This window comes from Lissotriton vulgaris, chromosome 7 (assembly GCF_964263255.1).
Source record: "Lissotriton vulgaris chromosome 7, aLisVul1.2, whole genome shotgun sequence".
NCBI classification, from domain to species: Eukaryota; Metazoa; Chordata; class Amphibia; order Caudata; family Salamandridae; genus Lissotriton; species Lissotriton vulgaris.
In genome coordinates this window covers 1411670517-1411695844 of record NC_141695.1, presented here as the reverse complement: position 1 = coordinate 1411695844, position 25328 = coordinate 1411670517, and the positions used below count along the sequence as shown (strand labels likewise).

Genomic DNA, 25328 nt, shown 5'->3' with positions numbered 1-25328 from the left:
GAGCAGTGATTCCACCGAAGATTACTGGCCTACACTCCACGAGTGACCCGTGGGCTGGTATTTAGTGTTTCCTCTCGAGGTACCTTCGCGATCCCTTGTCCGCCGACTTGTGGGTCCCTGAGAAGGGTACTGTAATTTTGAACAGGCTTACCTGGTTGCTCCAGACATGCCCTGACTCGCCATCGCTTGGGGAGCCACCAGGACCTTGACGGTCCATCCTGAAGCCTTTTTACTCCCACCATGTGAGTTGCTGTTGCCAAGGCTTGTTGGTCTCCGATCCGCACACCGACCCCCCAGCACTCGACATCCTTCCTGGGACAGTTCGCCTGCAGACTCTGGTTGTCATCGACGTCTCCTGAAGTGGCCGAGATTCTGTCCCCTTTGCTTTCAGGTTCTTCACAGCTCCGATCCAGGCTTGGATCATACCGGACACTTTTCCTTTCCACGGCAGCAGCACATTGTAGCAACTCGCCATTGAAAATAGTGGTGATTACCGACACCATTTGGCAAATATGCACACGGCTTCCCTGGGTCAGGTAACACGAGTACTCCGGTGTTCACATGGGTGCTGGCCTTAGAACCCTCTAAGTCGGGGGCGCTAGGTGGCGCCGGACCAAGATGGCTGCACCGTAGTGAGGCTCTCGCCTAGCCGAGCCTTAATCCATCCTCCACGCCATCCTGACCGGTATAAACTGCCCGCTAGAAGTGGGCCCTGAATCGCCTTGTCGAGAGGCACACATCGGTACCTGCACCTCCAGTCTGACATATCGGGGGCCGGCGGAATCTGCCTCGTTTCCTGCGTGCGGCTCCTCTCGCAGTCCTGTGGTGCCTTCCTGCCGGGGGAGCCTGCTGGGAGAGGCCGGGGATCCGAGGCCTAAGCGGAGCTTCCCGCGTCCCGGCCAACTACGATCTTTGAGTTCCCCTGCGGCTGCGGGGCGCACCGAGGATACCGGACGGGGAGGTGAGAGGCCCCTGCAGTTACAGACCTGCCTATTGACTTCTCCTTTGCCTGGGCGGCCTGTTTTACGCGCCTTCTCCTTGCCGGAGATCGCTGGGGGGCGCCGGCCACGACGCACCGCTGGGTCTTGCCCCGTGACCGCCGCTGTTGAATTTGCCCACGTCACCCGGCCTGCACCCCTGACTTGGGGTCCCCACAACGACGCCGCCTCTGTTCCCCCGAGGAGAGACGGGAGAGGAACCACTGCCGCATGGCCGCCACAGCGCAACACGTGGCATAACGCCCGGATCCCACCTGGAGCCGTGCTGATTCTCCCCTGCTTGTGCCGGACCTCATAGCGAGCAGACCGGACACCTCGCGCCACTGCAGCCCACTGCTGGAGACGGAGCCTCCATTGCTCCCCTAGTCGTGGAAGAGTCCGCCCTGAAGATATCCTGCGCCATTATCGCGGCCATTTTGGGGTAAGGCCTGAACTATTTTGCGCTGCCACCGAGGGATCTGGGGTGGTGTACGGCGTAGACTGGCTGCTGCGGCCCTTCGGCAAGACCCATCCATCTTGCCTCGCTGACTATATTAGGTGGTGTCCCCCCCTCCCCGCCATACATCTCCGCCTGCACCGCCAGTGCTTGTTTAAACCTGCAACTGTGCCGCAACCAAGAACATTTGCAGTTCCGTTCGCAGACGCCTTCTCCCTCCCATGTAGTATCGACTGCACACTTTACGGGCCAACGGCACACTTTTGAATCCCCCCCCCCCGGGCTCTACACCGCTGCCCCCGTATTGCCTTATACATTGGTCCACCAACGGTTCTGATTACACCTCAAAGACGAGATATAGCATTCTTGCGTCCCAGGCTGCATTGAGGGGACCCGAACACTCAATTACTGATACTTGGGTCACAAGGAGGACCACATACAACCTCCTTCTCTTCGCCGGGCCGGTGGCCCCCCCTCTTGAACTCGACTACCACAAATCTGGCGGATTCTTCAGCCGCGACATCGCGGACACTGAGGCGTGCCATGGGCCGCGGCGACGCCAAACAGTCCAAAATTCCATTTGAGGCCAGAAAGACTTCCAGAACGATGCCAGGACCGGAGGAGAGCCCTACCACTTCGGCCCCACCAGAGGAAGATTGGAAATCCCTACTTTTAGGCATGAGACAAAGCCTCTCAACGATCGATTCCAAGATCAACACCATAAATGCACGCATGGACGGAGTTGTGGCTAAACTGGATCAACACGAAACCCGCAAAAAGGAGACCGAGGACAGGATCTCCGAACTGGAAGATGGGACCACCTCTACAAACCGTCAGGTCACGCAAATGGACAGACTCCTCAAGGTAATTGCAGACAAAAACGAGGATTTGGAGGCCAGGTCCCGCCGAAATAACGTCCGCATTTTAGGCCTGGCGGAATCCACAAATACTGGGAAAATTGAACTTTTCGTGGAGAACCTGGTGGTCGAACTGTTTGGGAAAGATTCCTTCTCTCCACACCTCATCGTTGAGAGAGCCCATAGATCCCTCGCTGCACGCCCCCCTCCAGGGGCTACACCTAGGCCCATCATAGCGCGTTTCTTGAACTATAGAGACCGCGATGCGGTACTACGTCGTGCACGCGAGATTGGCACGGTGAACTACGGCAACACGACCTCATCCTTTTTCCCGGATTTTACCCCCTCGGTGCAGGAGGCAAGGCGTAAATTTGTGGCGGTCAAAAAGAAGTTACAATACCAGGAGCTCCCTTACGCCATGCTTTACCCTGCGAAATTAAAGGTCTCCTACCAAGGCAAACACCACATCTTCGCAAACCCACAGCAGGTGGAGGACTTCCTCAAGCAACATATGAGGGACCGCGCCGGGGGAGATGTGAGCGGACGCCGCTCCAGATCGCGCTTACCGCTGGAACAGCAGGACTGAAAGTGGCTGGACTCTTGCCTGGCCCACAGGACCCACATACCTGACACGAGGTGCTGTGTCTCCGGTGAGGTACTTTTACTGACTTACTATTCACTGGTCTATGTGACACTATGTGCTCGGCACCCCACCTCCATCCCATGAAGGACAACTGGGTGGTTACCTGGTGCCTTGTGGGTGTGAGTAAGGAGGTGGGAGGCAGGTCGGGGCCCCTAGATACGATTCCCCAACGGGCGAGCCCCTTTGCGACCTCTCCCTCCATAGGGTAGGGGCAAATGTAGCATATTGTTTTGTTTTTCTTTGGTTTTGTTTTTCTTTGGCTTTTTCATTCTTTGCCCGGCAGGTTGGGGTTGCCGGTGTGGGACGGTGGATGTCCCGACACACTACTGAACTGGTTGTACAATTATTAGCACTACTGTGGGACGGGACTGCCGAAAAGAGCTACGGGATTTCTGGATGCACTGATGATGTTGTTTATTATAAGAACTTTGATGTCATGCTTATGTGTTACAACTTTCTGTATTTCTTGGGATGGGTGACGTAACAAACATGCAACCTGCCCAACAACTGCAACTGGCTTCATGGAATGTACTGGGGCTTAACAACCCGAGGAAGAAAAGACAGATTTTGAGTTACCTAGATAGACAGGGTGTGTCCATTGCCATGCTACAAGAAACGCACTTAATGTCAGGCAACCCCCCCTTGTTTGCATCCCGCTGGGCCTCTTGTAGAGCATTTTCGTCCTATTCTAATTACGCTAGGGGGGGTCACGATCTTAGTCAGACGAGGGGTACACTTTACTCCGGCGGGGACTGAAGCTGATGCGAGTGGCAGATATTGCATGGTATGGGGCAGACTTCATTCACACACAATCCTCTTTGCATGCTATTATGGGCCTAATACAGATGACCCAACTTCTCTCCTTACACTTTGGGGCAAAATTCAATCAATGGGTATTGCTCATGTCATTCTGGGAGGTGATTTTAACACCGCACTTCGGCCAAGTATGGACAGATCCCACCCACAGGCGGTGCACTACACGCACACACAACGCACTCTATCTGACATTGTGGAAGAACACCGCCTGATTGATGCTTGGAGGCATGCACACCCCTCTCTCAAGCAGGGCACACACTTCTCCGCCATACACTCTACCCGGGCACGTCTTGACTACGTATTTTTGACAGCGGGCCTTTCTCCCTGGTTGGTCAGGGCCTCACACCTCGCCCGTACCTTCTCCAATCACTCACCAGTACTCCTGTCACTACGCATCCCTCTAGATGTTTCCCCTTACTTAAACTGGCGTCTCAATCCTGCACACCTAACTGATTCGGCCTTTAAGGCGGAACTAGAACAAGATATAAAAGACTTTTTTGAGCGTAACATATCATCGGTATCCAGTCTCACAACAGTCTGGGAGGCCTTCAAGGTCACCGCGAGGGGGTGGTGCATTGCTAAAGGGGGAGGTGTCCTCAGATCCCTACGAGATGAACTACACAAACTTGAACTAGAGCTACGGCAATTGGAACGTGATATTGACCACCCCACACACGGCCACACATCCAAAGCTCAACTTCGGGAGAAACTAAATGAATATGCAGAGTTATCGGAGAAAGAATGTAAGTTCCTAGGGAAAACACACACTGCACGTAGATATGGTGAGGGAGACAGGCCGGGTAGGGCGCTAGCGTCTGCCGTTAACCCCCCCGATACCACAACTACATTACCACCCTACTGGATAAACATAATGTGCCCAAGTGGAACCTATCAGAACAACTCAGGGTCCTTACTGATCACTACTCTACGCTTTACACTTCTCAGAGATCCACCCCGATCAATTTAAATACTTACCTAGATGACACTGCGCTAGCATGGCTTGGCCCGTCACAGCAGAAATTCCTTCACCACCCACTCGAATTGGAGGAAATAACGGATGCCATAATGTCCATGAAATCGGGCAAATCGCCAGGTTCGGATGGCCTACCAATTGATTTTTACAAGGCCTATATACATGTTCTGGCCCCGATCCTACAGCAAGTGTACTACACGGCTCTCGAGGAGGGTATTCTGCCGACCACTATGCGCGAAGCCCTTATAACGTCACTGTTAAAGCCGGGCAAACCGCCGGAGTCTTGTGACTCATACAGACCCCTTTCCCTTTTGAACTCGGATATTAAAATATAGGCAAAAGTAATTGCTTCGCGCCTACACTTACTGATGGAACGGCTTGTACTACCAGATCAGGCTAGATTTGTCCCAAACCGTGCGACTTCCCATAATCTGCGTACGCTTCAGGCAGTAATACAAGACATTAACTCCACATGGGAGGGGGCCGCCATTTTCCTCGATGCCACGAAGGCATTCGATTCACTAGAATGGGACTACCTCCTGGTGCTACTGGAACGGATGGGCTTTCCGTTTAGTTTCCTTGACTGGATCCGCTTACTTTATCACCAACCCCAGGCCTCGGTGGTGTTAAACGGTTCCCGTTCGGCCCCCTTTGAAATTCACCGGGGCACACGGCAGGGATGTCCGTTATCCCCGGTCCTATTTGCAGTTGCAATTGAACCTCTGGCAGCCAAACTACGCCAACACCACAATCACCGCTCTCTCATATATCCGGAGAGGCAATTGCTTATTGCGTTATATGCCGATGACATGACCCTTTATGTGCACAAACCTCAGGAGAACCTAAACCCCTTGCTGCGCGAGATCACCAAGTTTGGGGGTATCGCGGGAATACACATAAACTGGTCGAAATCAGCTCTGTTTCCACTGACTGATAGGACTACACAATTTCCTTTGGGTTATCCCTTGATCTGGGAGTCGGATGAGATCAAATACGTGGGCATCAAAGTAACTCGAAACCGCGATACGCTCATCAGGGCCAACTACGGTACAGTCCTAGATAAACTGACTGACAACGTAACTAGGTGGATTCATCTACCACTTTCTATGGCGGGACGTATCTCCCTGATCAAAATGGTAGTATTACCTAAGCTGCTGTACCTTTTTACTAATATCCCGTACAATCCGGGCGCCCATTTTTTCCGGGCCCTTAACTCACAAATGTCACGTCTCATCTGGGGTGGGAAGCAAGCTCGGATTGGCTTACAGACGCTAATGCTACCCTACCACCAAGGGGGATTTGATGTGCCCAATTTTCAGCGCCTCTATGACTGTGCACAGGGTCACTTCGCAGCATATTGGCTTCATCCTCCTCCATTCATGGCGCACTTGGCTGTTGAAGATGGCTATATGAGACCAGAACAACCATCGGGTTATCTCTACTCTAGAGCCAAGATAGAAGACCGTGATCCCACCACAGTGGACTGTACGGTGCTCGTCTGGAGACGATTAGCCGAGGCCATGAGAACACCGTTTCTCTACTCGCCTCACATGACCCTGGCGCATGATCCGAGACTGAGTGTAACTTGTGAAGAACTTGGCCGTAAAATGCTTACGAGGCTAGCAATCCACACATGGGGAGACCTGTATCTCCAGGGCAGTTTCCGCACATCGGCGCAATTCTTTGGAGATGTCACCCCCTCGGTCATGGATACGTTTCTTTATGTGCGACTGAGACAGGGCGTCAAAGCAGTCACCCCCCACTTTCCAGATGAACCGGACACGGTGGCGCCCCTTCATGCCCTGCTCCAGTCAGACACCCCGAAACATGTTGTCTCCATGCTTTACAAACATACACAGGCAGCCCCATCTCCCCCCTCTCTTAGAGCGAGACGAGAATGGGACGGTGATTTAGACACACCACTGTCGGATGAACAATGGGAAGAGAGCTGCGCGCACACCGCCGCAGTGACGGGTAACACACGTCTCAAACTGGTCCATTATACATTTCTACATCGACTCTATTACACCCCGGCCAAACTGCACCGCTTTCGCCTCCGGGATGATGACCGCTGTTTGCGTTGTAGGGGCGAGGGGGCGGACTTCCTACACCTTGCGTGGTCGTGTCGTGCCGTGGCGACTTTCTGGGATGAAGTGTTTGCGGCCTTGTCGGACATGGTTGGCACGACCGTGTCACCTTGCCCGAGGATTGCTTTATTGGGGCAGGCATGTCCTGCGTTGAAGGCTCACCGTAAATTCTTCGCGCTGGGCCTCCTTCTGGCGAAACGACTGGTGGCGTGCCGGTGGGGACGTGGTCGGGCACCCAAATTCAAGACCTGGCTGACAACGATGACCACATGGCAAGACCAACTGTCTAATTATGCAGAGCTTTTGCCGCATAAATCAAGGCCCAGAGACATATGGGGTCCCCTTACGGCGTACCTTCTCCGGCTTCAAGCCCGTACCCAGGCCGAGGGCGAGACTGAGCAACAAGAGGACACTTCCGCGATACCAGGCCCTGAACAGCACCCTTAAGTGACGTCACCTATCACATCCACCTCATTACGTTTGCCTGGCACATCACATGTAACATTATATGAGATACTACATACCAGAGCTCCTGTAATACATTACCATCACCCTCTATACTCCCGTGATATTAGTGTTATACATTTCACACTAGCTGCAATGGTCGTAACCACGATGAAATAGCCATACTTCCTGTTTCCTAGTTGCGGTCCCCTAACCCTAAGGACATACACTTAGCATGTCGTACTAATAGACAACATCTAGTCGAGTTCATTACCCAATCATTAGTCATATCCCCCCCCCCATGTTCTTTAGATTGATCCACCAGGTGCGGAGAGAATTAGGTTTGGGCTACTATGATTACATAATTGCCACAGATACAACGCTAGCGCTCCGCGCCGAAAGGTCCTTCCCTCCACATACTCGGTATGGTGGACACACAATGGGGGGGAACAGTTTGCACTAGACCCACAAGTTTGTTAGGTTTAACAGTAGACTAAAAGTAAAGTAAAATAATCAAGAAACCTCAAGCATTCACAGTTTGGTATGCCTAGTTCTCTCCATCATTATGGAATACATCCTTACGCAGCTCTCAGTAGCCTTCTTCGCGGCCGGCCCGGATGGGTTGTAGGCGGCTTGCCGTGTTAGATACATGTTTCTTTTTCAGTAAGTGCTTTACTTTTATGACACTGACGTAGCTGCCGGCCTGTGCTTCCAGGTTGTAGGCGAAAAAACTGTGTAATTTTTATCTGCCTCAATAAAGGTTTTCAAAAAAAAAGAAAAAAAAACCTTCTAAGTCTAAAAGGGTTTGCTCCAAGTCCTCTCCAAAGTGTCCCTAATCTTTAAAATTCTAACTGTTACTTTCCCATAGGATTGTACAGAGCTCCCGGCTGTGTTCTCACACTGCACACGTCCCCCGTAGGTCCCCTGTGTCAGTACCTTGGGTGGTTCCTTGGGGGTCCCAGCGATTCTACGTGCTCTAGGCACTGTGTCTAGTCAAGTCGTGGTTCTGATTCCACTTTCTTAATATATGGTTTGGTCTCCCCCTGGGGCCCATTGTATATTTTGCTATTTACTTATGTTCTAGTGTGTTGATATTGTGTATCTTGCTCTCTAATCTCATAAAGAGGTCAGTAGAGAGTGTTTAGTAATAAATACATATATTTGATATATACCTTGTGTGGTTCTCCTTTCATTTGGTCATTCAAGAGATTATAATCTGATAAACCAAGCTGCTTTACACTCCTTCAAGACTTAGCCTGAAGGCTGATCTCCATAGCTACCACTAGGATAGCTTTCAATAAGGGTTGTTCAGACTGGTGCAAGGTGCCCACTATAATTAGTGGACAGCATATACCAGGCCAACTTCTCACACCCTGGGTCAGATGAACAGGAGAAAGTGGGTGGGGCAGGGAATGAGGACAGGTCAGGAGGTGACAGCTTTTATGACCTAGACTCAAACCCTGGCCAGGAGGAACAAGATGGTTCCCACCTGGACAACTCATATCTTCCGGGAGACGCTGAAGAAGAGGGACAAGAAGCTTCCCTTTTCACCCCTCCTGGAAGAGTGCAGAGGTTACCAAGGAGATCTAGATCTCCCTCTGCAGAATCTCATCACTCAGGGCAGTCTGTAGGAACCTCTTTATCTAGCAAGAGGGACCACTCTTAGGACAGGGAGTACCAATTTTTGGAACTTGAGAAAGCTATGCTTAGGCTCAGGCAACAGCAGTTGGCCATGGACAAAGAGTCCCTAGAAGTCCAGAGAGCTAGAAAAAGATTGGGATTAGAGTCCCATGGTGGCAGCAACAGTGTCCCTAGAGTTAAGGAACATTCTTTTTACAATAGGAACCTGAGCAAGATTGCCCCTCCCTACCATGTTGGGGATGACATCCATAAATGGATAACTGCTTTAGAGAGGGGCTGTATGGTTCAGAGGGTCCCTCAAGAGCAGTGGGCAGCTATCTCGTTGCTCTCCTTTGCTGACAAAGGTAGAGATAATCTCCTCACTGTTAGAGAAGAGGATGTTGACAATTATTCAGTCCTGAAGAGTGCTCTCATCAATGGGTTTGGTTTAACCACTGAACAGTACAGGATTAAGTTCAGCGACACCCAGAAGGCACAGAATCAGGACTGGGTAGACTTTGTGGATAGTGCCATTAAGGGTCTGGAAGGCTGGTTGCTTGGCAGCAAAGTGAATGATTTCAAGTGATTGTACAATTTGATTATGAGGGAGCCGATCCTTAATAATTCCCCAAATCAGTTGTTGCATCAATACCTGGTTGACTCTGACCTGACTTCTCCCCAAGAAATGGGAAAGAAGGCAGATAGGTAGGTCAGATCCAGGGTGAAGCAGAGAAACCAGAACTAAGGTGGTAACCAAAAGAAGCAAGATGGTAAAACTTCAGATAAGGGTGGGGACAAGGGTAAATATGACAAGTCTTCATCAGGGCCCCAAAAACCTGGGTGGGGGGGGAGTCACAATCCAACAAAGGAAAAGGCAAAAAGAAACCTTGGTGTTACTTAAGTAAAGAAAATACTCATTGGACGAAAAATGCCAATTGTCTAAAGGCCAAGGATCCAACTCCAACCACCACTGCCTCTAACACAACTACTCCCCCTAGTACAGTTTCAAGTGGTGATACAGGGAACAAGGGAACAGTAGGGTTAACCTTGGGTTCTGAGATGGGCTCTGGCTTAGTCAGAACTCCAGCTCAGGCTGTTCTATTTTGTGATGGTGGCATGGGTATTGCCATCTTATTTGTCAGTCCCAGTAACCTGGGCAAATACAGACAGTGGACTTAGATTAATGGTAAGGAGGCCATGGCATACAGGGACGAAGGTGCAAGTGTCACTATGGTGACAAAAGATCTTGTGTACCCTGAACAGATCATACTTGGTGAGATGTACCAAGTGACCAATGCTAACAATGTCAGGACTGATCATTCCTTGGCAGTTGTTAATTTCAGCTGGGGAGGGGTAACTGGCCCAAAGAAAATTGTGGTTCGCTCAGACCATTCAGTGGAATGCTTATTGGGCAATGATTTGGAGACCTCAGCCGGGCTGAAGTGGAATTAAGGACTCATGCAGCAATGCTGGGTATCTCTGCAGATGTTTTTGCTGTGACCAGGTCACAGGCCAAACTGATGTCTACTGCACAGGCCCTGGATTCTGAAAGAATGAACCAGGTGCCTTCCAAGAAAAGGAGCAGGAGGGGTAAGGATGTGTTTTCCCCCAGGCTCAGAGAGAGGATCAGTCTCTTGAGGCAGATGATCCCAGTCTCTGTGAAGGAACTGTTTCAGATGAACTGGAACCTGATCAGGTTTTATTATTGGGGACAGGGGGCCCCTTCCAGGGCAGAACTGAGGTAGGAGCAGCAAACCTGCCCCTCTCTTGAACCCCTCAGACAGCAAGCTGCTGCTGAGGCTGCTGGGAGTATCAGACAAACCCACAGGATCTATTGGAATGAGGGACCCATTTATTCAGAGGACAGAAACCCCAAGCCTGGTGCAATCAGAAGGTTGGTCATACTCCTGAGGTTTAGGGGCTTCCTACTCACCTTGACACATGACATCCCCTTAGCAGGACACCTAGGCCAAAATAAGACCTGGAACAGGCTTGTCCCTCACTTTCACTGGCCTCATATGTCAATGGACACCAAGGAGTTTTGTCGCTCCTGTACCACCTGTCAAGCAAGTGGTAAGTCAAGTGGTACCACAAAGGTCCCCCTCATATCACTACCTGTGGGGGGGGGGTTCCCTTTGAGAGGGTTGGGATTCACATAATTGGTCCCATGAACTCTCCAACAGCATCTGGGCATAGTTATATTCTAGTGGTGGTGGGCCATGCAACTAGGTATCCAGAGGCTTTACCCCTTAAAACCACCACAGCTCCTGTAGTGGCCAGGGCCCTCCTTGGACTTTTTTCCAGAGTGGGTTTCCCTAAGGAGGTCTTAACTGACAGAGATACACACTTCATGTCCTGTTATATCACTACAATGTGGAAGGAGTGTGGAGTATTGTAATCACCCAAAATGCAATGGGTTAGTTGAAAGGTTCAACAAAATCCTAAAAGGCATGATCATGGGCTTCCTAGAAAAACTTAGGCGAAAATGGGATGTCCTGTTGCCCTGACTTTTTTTCGCCTACAGAGAGGTCCCACAAAAGGGGGTTGGCTTAGGGGTCCCTTGTGTTTGGTGAAGGAGGGATGGGAATTACCTCTCAAACCTCCCAAGCAAGACATAGTGGACTATGTACTTGGTCTCGGCTCCAGGATGGCTGAGTACATGAAGAAGGCTAGCAAAAACCTTTAGGCAAGTTTGGCATGACCAAAACGCTGTACTGACTGTATCAGCCAGGACAGAACGTATGGGTGTTGGAGTCTGTGGCCCCAGCAGCTCTCCAAGACAAGTGGAGTGGACCCCATACTATTCTTGAGCAGAAGGAAGTGGTCACCTACTTGATGGACCTTGGAACTCCAAGGAGCCCCATAAGGTGTTCCATGTTAACAGGCTCAAACCCTATATGGACAGGGCAGACAGGGTCTTGCTCATGGCTACTGATGAGGGACAGAAGGAAGAGAGTAACCCACTCCCTGATCCCCTCTCACAGAACCCTGATGATGGCTCAGTGGATAGTGTAGCCTTGGCAGGCAGCCTCACCGAGCAACAGCAGATTGATTGCAGGAAGGTCCTCAATCAATAGACACATATATTCTTTGACTCCTAGTCAGACCACTTGGTGTACCCATGAAGTGGACACAGGTGAGAGTCTACGTGTTAAAAATAAGATTTGCAGGCAGCCTGACCATGTCAGAGATTGCATCAGGACTGAGGTCCAAAAGATCCTGGAATTGGGAGTAATTAAACCCTCAGATAGCCCTTTGGCTAGTCTAGTGGCACTGATACCCAAACCTCTTATGACTTACTAGCAGCCCGCCCCAGCGTTGCCTGGGGCAGAAGGGGGCTGGGGGCTGCATTTTTACCCCAGGGCAGAAGGTGGCTGGGGCAGCATGTTCTCGAGGGTTGCACCCGCTGACTCCCTCCCGCCCCCCCCCCCGCCCGCCCCGCCCCGCCTCCCGCCCGGACTCCAGCAACATCCAGTTAAGTTAAGTAGCAGCCCCCCCCGCCCGCCCCGCCTCCCGCCCGGACTCCATCAAGATCGGTGCACCCGCCGACTCCCTCCCGCCTCCCGCCTCCCGCCCCAGCAACGTACCTCTCACTGCCACTGCTCCTCCGGTTCTCGCAGCTCCTACCGGCACTGTTGTCCTCCGCTCTTCCTGGTTCTGGTCAACGCCGCTCCTCCCCTCACGCAGACGTCGCTCATGTCGTCTGCTCTTCCTGGTTTTGGTGGACACCGCTCCTCCCCTCACGCAGACGTCGCTGCCGGCGCTAGTTGCAAGGGACTACATTTTTTAATTTATTAATATTTTAAAAAACGTTTTATTTTTATTTTTAGGTAGCCTATGTCCTTCTGCTTGCCATGAGGTTTTCTAAGATGTCTTGGGTGTGTAGATTGGCGCTGTAGTTCCCGGGTTTACCTTGCCTAAAGGTGCAAGTTCTCTCTTTATAATAGTAGTATAGATTCCTGCTTCATGAACAGTCCTACTTGGATTTCTGCGTATCTTTAGCTCCCACAATTTGTGTGCTATGTTAGCAGTTATTCATATACAGACTCTTGCCACGAATCCCTGTTCTATTTTCTTGGTCCGCTCCCTATATGTACAACCCAGTGTGTAGAGTAACATAGATTCCATAATGAAAAGAAAATGGAAAAAGGGGTGAACAGGTATGGAGTGCCTCATGGAAGTGACACCATGGGAATCCACTGGTAGGTTTTCACCAGTGGGCTCAGGTTCTCATCATCAGCACAACCATACCATAACAAAAATTGTGCAAAAGTTGTGAAAGAACAGTAAAGCCAGTGGTGAAAATATTGGTGATGTGAGCGCTAGAATGTATCTCCCTAGTGCTTGCAATATCTGATCCCTAATTAATAAAGTGGAACCTAGTGCTATGGAACCACTCTATTAAATTTAAAAACGAGCTAAACCTTCACTAGCTGTCCCCCTTTACTCTATGCCATGGGTTTGCTCACATTAAAAGACACTCTGTTGCCTTCTATCTCCATAGAGGGCCAACATGTTTCATTGCCATATATATGTTTTGGCAATTTTTTCAGGGCGAGGGTCAGTTTTCACCACACAGCAGTCATTTCATGCATGAATAATTACCACTTTACTGCCCCACTTGGGCATACCGGTGACCCCCCTTTCTTTTTCAATTCGGGTCGCTTGTATGGTCACACTCCAACAGTATGATCCCCGTACTGCTTTCCGTCAGCCGGATCTATGGAAGTGCTGCGTCTTATCTCGTGAGCTTAGCTCAGCTGATGAGATAAGACGCAGCACTCCTACAGATCCGGCTGACGGAAAGCAGTACGGGGATCATACTGTAGGAGTGTGACCATACCAGCGACCCGAATTGAAAAAGGGGGGTCACCGGAATGTCCAACTGGGGCAGTAAAGTGGTACTTATTCACGCATTAAATGACTGCTGTGTGGTGAAAACTGGCCGTCGCCCTGAAGAAATTGCCAAGAAATATATATGGCAATGAAACATTAAGGCCCTCTGAGGAGATAGAAGGCAACAGAGTGTCTTTTAATGTGAGCAAATCCACGACATAGAATAAAGGGGGACAGCTAGTGGAGGTTTAGCTCGTTTTTAATTTTAATAGAGTGGTTCCATAGCTGTTGTTGTAGTTGTTGTAATACTTTATTCGATAGATATTTATCATAAAAGTACAAACATACAAAATACATAAAAACAATCTACCCAATAGTATTACATTTCCAGCAGAACAGCACAGAACAATTTAAAAAAAAAAAAAAAAAGGGAAAGGGAAAAAAAGAGAGTTAAAACAATACAATCATCCTAAATAAGTTTTTATACATTGTCCAGCAACCTAGAACGGATTATCCAGGCACCCGCGAGGTATTTTGCGACCCCACAGACGATATACATAGAGGCAGTGTTGGTTAACATAATACGCAGGGCTGATCTATGATCCTTCACACCCAAAACCTTGCACACTGGTTTCAACCATTTATTCCTAACATGCTTATAGGCTGTACATGCGAATAGAAAGTGGCCCAGGGTTTCCTCCGGGCAACTGCAGCCTGGGCAATTTAAGTCATGCCCCCCCTTGCTTTTCCACCCTTCCATAAATTTCTTGAGGGGCAGAGTACCGTATCTCAGCTTCAAAAACAAAGTCCTGTCTCTGGGTAGCTGGATAAAGTCCAGGAAGGGTTCCAGCTTACAAGATGGTTTATGATCAAGGAAGTTGATCGTCAGGGTTCCCAATTTGGGGTTGACATAAACCTTGGCCTCAACCCAATCCCAATATAACTTTTTGACAATTTGTTTAGCAGGTGGACATTGCGAGGCCAAAGACTCTCCCAAGCCTATAGATGTTGCCAACAACTTAAGGTTGTTAAGCCACTTTATCTTGTTGTTGACATTAAGGGATATTAATTCGTCCAGCACTCGAGCATATTCTGTTAATTCTTGAGTCCTTCTAAGGCGCACCCAAAATAACAGCGGCCTAAGATGGACTTTATCAGAAATTGTTTTTTTACCCATATTGGGTTGACACTGGGAGTGATACCAAATCTCTAATGAACTTGTTCTCTGCAGATGCAGGGCCTTGATGTTTTCGGTACCCCATAGTTCAGAACCGTAAACTGCCGAGGCTACAGCCTTCCCTTCATAGACTGCCAAGGCTGGAGCAACCGGTCTGCTAATGGAGAGGCGCTGGTTCTTTAGTATCGCTCCAGAGACCCTTTTGAGATTAAGTACTATTTTAGATATGTGAGAGCCCCAGGACATATTGTTAGATAGCCTGACCCCCAGGTAGTCGAATTCATTCACCACCTCCAGATGGGACCCGAATAGTGTGATATGTACCTTCCTAACCTTTCTTTTTGCGGATAACACCATTAACTTTGTTTTCAAGGTGTTTATCGATAGACCACGCTCTTTACAGAAGAGAGAGAAACGGTCAAGCAATTTTTGCAGGCCCTTCGGGGTCTTAGACATCAGGAGGGTATCGTCCGCAAAGAGGAGTGTGGAGGTCTTCTCTCCGGCAAGGACAGGCGCGTCCGCAGGATCCTCCCTCAAATGGTCCACCACCCCATTTATAAAGAGGGAGAACAACGTTGGAGCCATCACGCATCCCTGCCGCACCCCTCTGTTGACTGGTACCCTCCCTGTCAATTTTCCCTGACTCCCCCACCGTATCCTTGCAAAATTGTCCTCATGGAGCTTGATGACAAATTGCAGCAAATAGCTAGGAAACCCCATGGACAATAATACCTCCCATAGTTTAGCACGTGGAATAACATCAAATGCGGTTTTGAGGTCTATGAAAGCCAAATAAAGGCTGCCCTTATTAATAGATACTGACTTCCAATAGACCGCACAAAACCGAAACACCTGGTCCATTGCACCAACATTCCGCCTAAACCCAGCCTGAAAATGTGTTAGTACACCTTCATCCATAAGCCATGTCTCTACTCTGCTTATAATGACCCTTTCAACTACCTTTTGGATGGTATCAATTAAACTAATTGGTCTGTAGTTGGCAGGGTCCTCTCTATCACCTTTTTTATAAATCGTGATCACCTCCGCCCCTTTCCAAGATTCCGGGACGGGATGACCTAGCTGGATTAGATTCATTAGGCATGCTATGAAATCTGCCCAAATTAGGGGGTCATAAGATAATAAGTCTCCAGGCAAGCCATCTGGACCGGCTGCTTTACCTGGAAGGATATTGGAAATAGCATCTCGGACCTCTCGCAGGAGAATGGGATTGCCTCGGTAGGAGAATCTGTTCTTAGGTGGGACGAAGATAATGGTATTGGGTAAGCTTGAGCATCATCATCACAATATAATTTTAAAAAATGGGCATGCCACTGCTGTTCATTAATGTGATTTAAAATGGGATCAACTCCTCTACGGTCTAAAATATTAATTAGTTTCCAAAAAATGACTGAATTCTTTCCACAGGCCGCGATTTTAAGCTGCTGTCAATGGTCCTCCTCCCAGTTTTTTTTTGCTAGAAAAATAGTGTTAAGGTAGTCCCTCCTGGCCAGTCTCACTGCTATGGGGTCTTTCAATTTTATAGCTAAAGCAATAGCCTTCCTCTTGTTTCTACAATTTGCTGTGTACCAAGGATTAGTCTTTGGGGGTCTAGGATCAGCCGGTGGGTTCCCCTTGGAGTTTTTAAGTAAATACTTTCCTATTTCAACTGTAAAATTCTGGTATTGAGCTAATAATTTCGACCCAGAAAAATTTGGATTCGCCAAATCCACCACTGCAAGACGGGAAGTTTCAGCTGTAACTAGCTCCTTAATACAGTTAAGTTTCCCCTCTTCGCACTGAACCACATCCCATCTTAGTTTCCTGTTGCAGTTAGAGGGAAAGACCTCCTTAGTGATCAGCTTCGGCCCCACACTCTCACATATCCCATTGGCCCAATTGATTCCCATACACAAAGGGTTATGATCACTGTCTGAGAACTGCCTGACCTCCATATCTACAAGGTTGGCCCAGGATTGGACGTCTAAAAAGATGTAATCAATTCGCGATGGGGAGCCTATCCTATTGTAGGTCATCGCCCCATTGCGATCAGAAGTGGTCCGCCCATTAAGAGCCCGTAGGTTGTGGTCCAAGGCCAGAGCATTCAGCTGGATTGCTCTGGCGGACCATTTCTTGATGGGAGCCAGTACTAGAGGGGGTATAGAGTGTCTCCAGTCCTCCGAGCTCCAACCCAATATGTCCTCATCATCCAGGGGTTCAAATGTGCAGTTGAAATCACCCCCCACCAGGATTTTTGACCCAGGTGGCAGTTCTGATATCTTAGTATCTAACAGCTCAATTGTTTGCGAAGTTTGGCCACCCTGTGGCCCTCTTGCATAGACACAGAAAATTTGTATATTACCCCCATGGGGGCTTTTCAGGGAGATATGCAAAATGTCATTGGAAGGGACACTATGCATAGTGACCACATAGTTTAGATTTACTTTCACCCATATGAGAAGGCCACCAGACGGGCGACCTTTCCCTGAGGAGACTGCCGGAACGTAATAGGTGGAGTACCCATTTTTGTATTGCGGGGACAGACACCAGGTTTCCTGAAACATGCAAATATGAAAGGGATCAATAAAATCGTTCCAATCTGGAATTGCAAGGTTTTTCCTAAGCCCTGCTATGTTCCAGGAAAGAATATTAATGGGGGTGAGAGCTACAGTCGGTACAGTAGTTAAATATGTGGCACCGGCTTCCTCTTCACTAAGACTAGAGCAGCAGGATTCCAAGTGTACTTGGCCCTCCCTAGCACTACCAACTTCAGCCCCTGGAGGGTCTATCACTTCCCTCAAAACTTCCTTACCCGGTGAAGTTAAGTGTGTAAGGCCATCTTCCTCTTCACTTAAACTAGGGCTACAGGTTTCCAGGTATACTTGACCCTCCCTAGCACTGCCATCATCAACCCCTGAAGGATCTAACACTTCCCTCAGAGCTACTTTGCCCGGTGAAAGAACTGGGAGTCAGTCAACTGCTTCCAACCCACTATAGCGATTAAAACAAGGTATAGGAGGAGGATTGTGCTGCTGACCTGACCATGCCCCATTGAGGGGGTTAGCCCCATACAGTGGCCTACCAATTCTTCTGGGGACTGTGCTCCACCCTCCATTGTCGCCACCATCCCACTGACTAATATTATTATAATGTTGACCAGACCATGCCCCATTTTGCTGGTTGATGCCAGGAAGACGCCTACCCGTTGTTCTTTGCACTGGAGTCCACCCTCCGATGTTACTACCGTCCCATTGTTTTAAGTTGTAGTCCAGCCAAGGCTCCCCTCTTATTCCTCCTCCCGTTTGATTAGAAGCTCTCAACCAGCTCCACCTATTACTACGATGGTCTGTAAGCATATAGAAATAGGATAGTGGTTTAGCTAAAATTGAGGAGTTAATGTTACATGGGGGCCCTGCACATATATGTTCCACCGAACGCGAGTCCTCAAATGTCACAACAACACAATCCCCTTGGATATTTTTTTTATTCTCACCCACCCACGGGGCTCTCTCTACCATAAGCAGATTACTATGGATATTTGGGGGTAGTGGATAGTTTTTGTCTAACCAATGGCAGACTTTATTTTTGAGAGCCCAAAAAGATTCTGTTGTTGTGGGGGCAAGCTCAGGGACGCCTGTTAACACTATTACATAGGGGCAGGCGTCAGGTGGTAAACTAATATTGCGGCGTATCTTAAGGTTCACAGGTGGGGGTGTTGGCAATTTAAGTGCCGGGATGGGGGGTCCATCAGAATTCTGTGGTTTACTAGGGGCGTTAGACGTCAACTTGGCTTCACAGTTATTAGTGATCATGGGAGTGGGGGTTTTAGGTGGATGTGATTTGGTTGTCGAGTTTTTCCCTACTGGCTGTTTAGAAGGTACCGGTGGTTTAGGGTTAGACAAAACTGGAGCACCCGAAGCTTTTTGAACGGGGACTTTTGGTTGAGTTTTTAGCTCCAGATGTAAGGCCTGGAGCTGCTGTTCGATCCCCTGCAATCTAATCTCCAAGGGCGTGAGTAGAGATTTGATAAGGTTGGATAAGGAACTCATAAATAAACCATTTCTATCTTCCAATCCCTCCGTGGTTTCATCCAGGCTGCTTGTCTCGAGGAGACTCGCAAGGCTGGTGTTTGAGGCTGAATCGTCAGGAATACCCATCGGGAGGGGGTTGGATACATGGTTCGCCTCTACTCTCACTACACTGTTGCCCGAGTTGACCATACTAGCCCTTCCCTCAATGTGGCCACTGTTGATACTGGCGGTCTCAATAGGACCCCCTACCCCTTCATCAACCTCTATGCAATCACTACTTTCCTTACTAGTTGGTTTAGGACATTTAGGGATAGCGCCCTCCCGTATGCCCCTAAGATTGAGTATCTCTTCCTGGCGGTCAGTAACTGACTGGGGGGTCTCGGAGGGGATAGGAAGGGCTAAGGGAGGGGGAATCAAGATGAGGGAATCCAATGGGACTGGCTGGCTGCTATTGGTGGAATGGGTTATAGATGAGGACACAATTGAATTTGATTCAGGGGTTGGATGAGCTTTTAGTGGCGTGCGTGCAGAGGCTATAATGCCTAAGGATGACCTTCTCGCTTGTGCGAGGTCCTGGGACACCCTTCTTTCCATAAGGGCAATACCTTCTTCAATTAGTGAATTAGTGCGCACAATAAAGTTATCTAAAGTGCCTGTCAATTTTGAAGCACCAGCCGCGGTCTTGCTTCGCGTTTCACGGGTACACATTCCTATAGTAAAGATTTGGGCCTAACTAGCAAAGCACAACCCAAAAAACCCGCTTACAGAGTACAAAACAAATACTTTAGGAACAGGCAAAACACTCACAGTAGTAGCGGGCCACAGTAACTAAGCAAAAATATGTCTTACAGCAAAACCAAGGGTTCTGGCCCAGACCAGACTCTGCAGGCCTCGGAGGGCCACAGAGGGCCCGCCCTTTGCCCGGGCTTCGCCACGGCCTTAGTCCCGCGCGCGTCCCGCGTGCGCGTGGCAATTACTCACTAAAAAGGGGGAGGTGCTGGAGGGGGCGGGAAGAGGACCAGCTGCGGCCGATCAGCGCCGCTGAGCAGGCTGGTCCTCGCAGTCCCGCCTCTGTCCGTGTGTGTGTGGGGCAGATGGTCACCGGAAAGTCCACAGGTCCTCAGACGGCCAGGCGGGTCCCAGAGGCAATGCCCACGGCAAAGTTCAACAGCCACGAGTGGCGCCCGCGAAGCGGGAGCCACGAGGCGTGGCAAAGTGGCCGGAAAAGACGAAATGTCAGGCTCCGCTGCTACAGCAATCCCAGGTAAAGGCACAGGAAGGCTCCCACTCAACACACACTCAGCAAGCTCTTATCTGCAGGAGGGGGCGGGAAGAGGACCAGCTGCGGCCTATCAGCGCCGCTGAGCAGGCTGGTCCTCCCAGTCCCGCCTCTGTCCGTGTGTGTGTGGGGCAGATGGTCACCGGAAAGTCCACAGGTCCTCAGACGGCCAGGCGGGTCCCAGAGGCAATGCCCACAGCAAAGTTCAACAGCCACGAGCGGCGCCCGCGAAGCGGGAGCCGCGAGGCGTGGCAAAGTGGCCGGAAAAGATGAAATGTCAGGCTCCGCTGCTACAGCAATCCCAGGTAAAGGCACAGGAAGGCTCCATAGCACTAGGTTCGACTTTATTAATTAGGGGTCAGATTAAGCAAGCACTAGAGATACATCCTAGCGCTCACGTCACCAGTATTTTCACCACTGACTTTATATGTTCTTTCACAACTTTTGCACAATTTTTGTTATGGCATGGTTGTGCTGATGATGAGAACCTGAGCCCGCTGGTGAAAACCTACTAGTGGACTCCCATGGTGTCACTACCGTGAGGCACTCCATACCTGTTCACTCCTTTTTCCATTTTCTTTTCATTCTTTGAATCTATGTTACACTACACACTGGGTTGTACATATAGGGAACGAAAAAAGAAAATAGAACAGGGATTCGCGGCGAGAGACAGTATATGAATAACTGCTAATATAGCACACAAAATTGCAGGAGCTAAAGATACACAGAAATCCAAGTAGGACTGTTCATGAAGCAGGAACAGGTCATATTGTGTTAGATATGTTGAGTGGGGGTTGACCTGTACCAAAAAAAACCTTGAGCTCCTTTTTGAGAAGAGACCCAAACCTCATACCCAGGGTGGTAAGAGAGAAATTAGGATTTGAGTGGAGTACATGGGGCTCAATGCAGTAACTAGGACTGATGCTTACTCTATTGCTAGGGCAGATGAACTCTTTGACACTTTGGCCTTAGCCAAGTTCTTGAGCACATTTGACCTCACTGCTGGATATTGACGAATCATACTAGCTGAGGATGCCAGACCAAAAACAGCATTTTCAACCCCTAGTGGGCATTATCAATTTATTGTAATGCCCTTTGGTTTGAAGAATGCACCTGCCGCATTCCAAAGGTTGATGAACAAAGTCCTTACAGGCCTGGAAGCCTATAGTGCAGCATATCTTGATGATATAGGTGTCTTTAGCTCCACCTGGGGGATCAGCTGGTCCACCTGAAGAATGTTTTGGAGGCTCTGCAAAAAGCAGGTCTCACTATCAAGGCCACCAAGTTCCAAGTAGCGCAGAGTAAGATTGCCTACCTGGGCCACCTTGTGGGGGGGGGGGGGCAGGTTTCAACCATTGCAGAGCATAATCCAGACCATCATGGACTGGGTTGCTCCCACTACCCAGACGCAGGTCAGAACTTTCTTGGGCCTGACTGGGTACTACTGAAGATTTGTAAAAGGATATGGGTCTATAGTGACTCAGTTGAATGGTTTACATCAAAAAGAATGCACAAGAAAGTTCAGTGGACAGTTAGCTGTCAGAAGGCATTTGATGAGTCTCAAGCAGGCCATGTGCACTGCTCCCATTCTGCAAAGTCCTGACTATTCCGAACAATTCATTGTCCAAACAGATGCATCTGAGTTGGGGGTAGGGGCTGCGTTGTCACAACTTAATGCAGAGGGTCACGATCAACCAGTAACTTTTATTAGCATAAGGGTGACTCCCAGAGAGAAACGTTGGTCAGCCATTGAGAGGGAAGCCTTTGCTGTGGTTTGGGCTCTGAAGAAGCTGAGGCCATACTTGTTTGGCACTCACTTCAATGTGCAGACAGACCATACGCCCTTCTTATGGCTAAAACAGATGAAGGGTGAAAACCCCAAACTTTTGAGGTGGTCCATTTCCCTACAGGAGGTGGACTATACAGTGGAACATAGACCTGGGAGTAACCATGCCAATGCTGATGGACTCACCAGATATTTTCACTTAGAAAATGAAGCCTCAACAGGGAAAGGTTAGTCTTATATCCTTATGTTTGAGGGGGGTTGAGTAGGAAAGTAGGATCTACTTCTTATGGTTACCCCCACGTTTTGCTTGATGTTACACTGTTTTGACTAGTCTGACTGGGATCCTGCTAATCAGGACCACAGTCTATCTGCTTTCTCCCTAAAATGTTATGTCATGTACTTAGATACACTCCAGATTTGATACTGGGGTACCCTTATCAGTCCCTAGCATATGGTACACATGTACCCAGGGCATAGGTACCCCAGAGGCCTCACATGGGCTGAAGCATGTATTATGCCACCAACGAAGGGCCATGCAAAATGGAACTACTAAATGTGTGCCATTGCAGCCTGTGTAAGATGATGCATGCACAACTTACTTTAGATATAGGTTTACTATATCTATAGGCCACTACACTTAAAACCTATACGTCACCCTTATAGCATGCCTTGACAATCCTGAAGGCAGGGTGCTGGGTTTTACATGAGAGGGTGCCCCTGCATGAGCAGAGCACCCCTGCAGCCTTCAGTGTCCATTCTCTCGGGTTGTCGGAGATGCAGCCAGACATATAGGTAGAGGTGCATTATATGCTCGCGTAAAATGCTATCTCGAAAATGGCTACAACAAGCCATGTCGTGTTTGGTATCAAACACCTTGGAATCATACCTCCACACCGATAACCAGTGTGGGAGGTATGATTCCACCCTTCTGAAGCGAGCTTCATGGGGTCCCTGGTCTTTTCGGTACCAGCCTTCTCGACCCGGACAGCACAAATTGGTTGCTGCCGACCAGAGACACATTTCTGCCCTCCTGCTGCTGAGCCAACCTCGAGCAAAGGAAGGCAGCAGAATAGGCATCCTGTCACTGGGAGGTGTGACCACCTCCCAGAAAGAATTTAGTGTATTAGAACTGGGTGGTGGCACTTCCAACGTGCCTAAAAGTCTGCACAAGGGGCACATTTGGTGTCCCTGTGCATAGTCCAGTTCAAACCAGTCCTGGAAGCCGTTGGCTCCTGCTCTGGCGTGAAACGGGACAAAGGACATGGGAGTAACCTCCCCACTGTCCTGACCCTCCCCTGGGAGGGTTCCCTGAATCTGTCTAATCCTCTCCCTTGGGTACAAAAGGGTTTACCTGGCTGTAGGACCCTATATTCGATGTGGACAAGATTCTGATCAAGAAACCCCTGAACTTCGACTGCCTTGACACTCTGGACTTCGCTGGACTTTGACTGGGCCTGACTTCGTCCCCCTCTCTGTCCAAAGCATTGTCTGTGCCTGTGCACCATACAGGCAGGATCTGTGGAGCATCAAGGACAACTGAAGTGTCTCTCTTGGGGTGAAGGAGTCACTCCCCTGCAACTGCAGGCACTGTAACGCAACTAACTGGTTGGCTGATCCTGAGCTACTGCGGACTCTGAAGGATCCAGCAACACAGGAGGTGGGTTTCTATGTTCCTTCAGATTGAGCTGCCCTCTCACTGAGTTTGAGGCCAGCATCCCTCGTGGGGAACGCATAACCTGAACCTCAGTGCACCATGTACTTTTGCAAGTGCATATGCTTGTTGGCATTCCCCAACTAATTGCATTGGGCTATCAATAGCCCTAACCTCTGCGCACATTTTGTACAAAGGACTCCAACCTCCTTGCACTCTGTGCTCTGCAAGCTGTGACTTTTGAAACTGCTAGAGGTCCCATTGTGACTCACGTGCCTTCGGCCTGTGGGTTAATTTGAGAGACAACACTGTTTTTCTTGGGCTCCCCTGGTTGCTCCAGGCCTGCCCTGACTCCCGTTGCTGTGGTGAGTCCTCTGGTCCTTGCTGGGCCGGACCATAACTTCCTTGACCTTCTTCGTATGTTGCCCATGCCAAGGCTTGTTGGTGCTCCCACCGGACACTGACCCCCCCAGCACTCAACATCCTACGTGGGACAGCTCATATCCAGCTCCTTGTTGTCCTCACATCTCCTGGTCCCTGCAGCTGTAGAGTCATGGTCTCTTTCTTCACACCTGAAGCACCCGACATTGGTGGGCATTCTTCTACTGAGCCTTGGTCACTCCTGAGTGACCCAGACTCTGCCCCTCTGCTTTCAGGTTCCTTCCATCAAGAATCCACCTGTGTGTTCCACCGGACACTTTTCTTCTTTCCAGCAGTGGCATTTCTTTGAAGACTCCCATTGAGAACAACAGTGGTTTCCAACGCCACTTCAGCCCTATGCACTCGTCTTCCCTGGGTTAGGTAACTCTGGTACTTCAGTATTCACGGGTGGGGTAGCTCTCCACCCTTCTATGTTCCATAGGGTTTTCTCATAATCTACTGGGATGGGTCCTTGAAGTGTAAAACTGCAACTGCAACTCTCCCTTTGATTTGTATGTAGCACACAGTTGTGTTCTCACAATGCACCCGTCCTCCGTGGGCTCCCTACTTACTCACCTTGGGTGGTTCCTTGGGGTCCCAGCGATTCTACCTCCTCTAGACACTCTCTTGACTTGAGTTGTGGTTCTCATACCACTATTTTAGTATATGGTTTGGTCTCCTGTGGGAGCCCACTATGTATTAGTGCTACTTTTGATTGTTTCTGGGCTACAGTATTGGGTGCTTTGTGTTTATCTGCATGTAGCAGATACTGTGAGGTATTTAAAGTGTGTTGTAATAATAAATATATATTCTTATAACTATTGTGTGGTTCTCCTTTCATTTAACCAATACAATAAGGTTGCATTCTGGTAAAAAAAAACTGCTTAACATTCCTTCAAGACTATGCCTGAAGGCTGATCTCCACGGCTACCACGTGGATAGCTTTCTAAGGTTATCTTTGACCTCTTAAATCACCATAAGGGCTGTTTGGACTGTTGCAAGGTGCTCACTTTAATTAGTGGACATCATATACCAGGCCAACGTCTCACAGGGATCACCAGACAAAAACATTTCATAGGCAGCCTCCAGTTTCTCTGGTGATTGCATGGGGCAGAAGTGCATCCCGAAGTGGCGTATCTTAGTACTGCCTCAAAAATCTGCCAGAGCTCTGAAAGATCGAAGGATACCCTCCTCATCATCATCGTCCTAACAACAAAAAGTTATCTTTTTTGGCTTAAATATTTCTCACTGGCCATGCAGGATAGAGGATTCCTGCA

The 25328-nt window shown here is 49.3% G+C and overlaps 1 protein-coding gene across 1 annotated transcript in view; it reads left to right on the top strand.

Moving 5' to 3' along the window:
- Positions 1-25328, top strand: part of LOC147705743 (large neutral amino acids transporter small subunit 4-like) — a 256994-nt gene that overhangs the window by 63233 nt on the left and 168433 nt on the right. The window lies entirely within an intron of this gene.